Genomic DNA, 3,019 nt, shown 5'->3' on the forward strand with positions numbered 1-3,019 from the left:
TCAGCTTGATAATTTTTCTTAAGTTATATGTAAGAAAATTATAAGTACGGAAATTGAAACTAAAAGCTTATTCACTGACATAGATTCTCAGTGAATGCGAAAAGTAACATTGGAACTCATAGACTTGTGTCCCTATTACTTTTTTCAGGGATCTTTTTCAGTGAAGTACATGGAATAMTCATTTTATTAATCGTAGGAAATAATACAAGTATTACAGTACATGTCCAGAACTTACAGAATATAAGTACAATCAATGAAAGAAGACATAGTACAAGAATTTACAAGGAAAAGTGGATTGTTGTTACAAAGAGAATCTTATTCTAGAACACTTGGATCTATGTAATCAGGTACATTTTCACCAAGGTTTCTTCGACGTAGRAATTCCCTTCGTATCTTCAGATCKACGACTTTTCCAGGCATGCTATCATCTATCCAGAGCAAAAGATAAACCTAGTTATCCATTGGACATAGATGTAGACATTCTCTGAAATCTGACTTCACCGTCATAGTCAAGGAATATAACCCCTAACTCAGGTTTAAATTGCACTGAGTTGGGTGTATAGGGACCCTTATCTGGCAAGTCAAGATTCAGCATAGAAATGTCTGTACTCTTATGAACCTTCAGGATTTCATCTAAAGAGAACCTTGTTTCATGTTTGTTCCTTAGGGATGGTCCTTCATTAGGATCATAGAGTTTTTGATTCTTCTTCCCACCTTTCTTCAGAGTTGGCCCGTCAGGGACCTTGACATACCTGGACATCCTTTTGATGAGCTCGTTGATGGTGTCCTCGATAAGTGTCTTGTGTCTCGACTTGGATTGCTGAATGGCTTGTCYGATCTCCATCCATTCGCTGTATCCATAGCGGCCAAGATAGGAAGGGTACTCGACATCAAGATTGTCCCTGGTGATGAGCATTGAGACCAGCATTCCATCGTCTTTAGAATGTCCGTTGATGCTGATGCTGATGCTGATAATTGGGCGGGGACTGAGTCTCTTTTTTAGTTTTGCTTCGCTCCATTGCTTGTCCTTATATTCCAGCTTCAGCTTCTTCTTGCATTCAGCTTCTGCAATCGAAAGAAGTCTAGCTTGGGCTTGGACAACATTCACCGTTTTCTTGGACTTTTTCTTGGGAAGGACTTTTGCAGCTAGTGACTTGGCCAGCTTTAAGCTGTCTTCAGTCTGTTTCTTTTGAAGCTCTAGCTCTTCTTCAGCCCTTAATGCCTCGAGTCTTTTAGCTTCAGATAAGAAGTCAAACTCACTACCACTAGAGGTACGAAGAGGAATTTTTACTCTAGTCTGGTCGAGTGACTCCTTCAGCTGAGACATCTGCTGGTCTGTTGGAGCACAAGAGACGGGTTGATCAGATACCCGCTCCAGTCGACCGCAGGTTGTTGATGGAATATGAAGTTGATATTCTGAAGTAATCACTACCTTCTTCAGCGACCGCCTTGCCTTTCGACTTGGGATCCTGGTTCCCTGATGGAGTCGATTCACCTTACTTTTGCTCACCCTGGGATGCAGAATCCTCGAGAGCAACACCTTTGGTGACGGTTGATGGCTTCTGGAACTTGATAGTAAAGTCATCTTCATCATCGTCGTTGTCGTCACCATCTAGATCATCTTCGGTGTTTGGAATGACAGGTTCATCATCGTTTTTATCATCATCTTCATCTTCATCAACATCATCATCATCATCATCAGCGATGGTATGGGCATCATCCCTCGAGATGGCATCTACAACCTCAGCTTGAACAACTTCGATGGTAGGGATTACAGGAGCAGCAACTGCTTCAGGTTCGAGAGCCTCAGCTTCAACTGCAACTGAAGCTGATACTGGGCCAACAGCCTGAGAAGCTGTAGGAGCAACATCAAATGATTCACCAGCATTGGACCTCATCCCCCCCTCTCTGGCTAAGGCTTGAGAGAATTGGTCAGAGAGTTCGTCCATGCGCTGATGCTGGAGAACCATTGAATCCTCCAGCCTTTGCAAGGCATTGGCTAGAGTTGTCATTGCCTCACGCGTCTCATGGAGCTGAGCGTGATCATTGGCAGAGAAAGAAGGTGCAATCACTAGAGTTGGTTGACGGACATCATCCAGGATTTGTTGAAGAAGATCAGTCTGCTGATCAGCTATAGCCTGAGCATCGTCAACCCTGCTGTGAAGAATAGCAATGGCGTCGTTGTTGGCTTGAACAGCTTCTTGGAGAGTTTGTAGCTGACTCTGAACTTCTTGAACATCCTTCTGGAGGGCAAGGAAGTTCGCATCAAGATCGCCTTGATGGGACATCTCTTGGTGAACTTCGTTGATCCTGGAGAGGACGGTATCAACGGCAGGAAGGAAAGGCTTGATATCAGATGACATATCATAGTCATCATCAATTTCTTCATCTCCTCCATCATCTTTCTCTCTTTCTTCCTCTGTCACTTCCTGAGAAGGACCTGCAAAAGAAGAAGTGTGAGCTCAAGGCTCAGGGTTAGAAGAAAAGAAAGGGTAAGAAGATGGAATACCTGAGGGGCCTTCAGTGACATCTAAAGGATTGTCACTGGCAGGAGCAAAGATATCATAGAGAGGATGGACATCCGTATGCTGAGGAGCATCGAGAGGAGCAGCCTCAGGTCCAGGTGTGCGTGTCTCAGTATCAGAAAGGACAGTCACTGATACATCATCGACATGTGTAAAGACCAAGGAGGGAGGAGAAGAGAAAATGGTTGAAAAGAGACGTGGGTATTTAGCGGTGGCGGCGCTGATATCTACACTTTCAGTGATTTGCGTCACTAAAGTGATTGGTGAACGTACCACTGATACGACAGTGATGGGAGAAATCACTGAAGAACTGGGAGGGTTAACAGAAAGTGCCTCGGGGATAAGGCTAGTTTCAATAACTGAAGCCTTTTGAGAGGCCTCAGCTAGAGACGTGGTTGTCCCCTTTTTGGCTTTCTTGGCTCTCTGAGGAGAACCAAGAGTTGGTTGAGAAGATCGTTTAGAGGGGGTTTTGGTGGCTTGGCTAGACGCGGGGG

This window comes from Cynara cardunculus (assembly GCF_001531365.2).
Source record: "Cynara cardunculus var. scolymus isolate 2C chromosome LG 5, CcrdV1, whole genome shotgun sequence".
In the NCBI taxonomy this organism is placed as follows: Eukaryota; Viridiplantae; Streptophyta; class Magnoliopsida; order Asterales; family Asteraceae; genus Cynara; species Cynara cardunculus.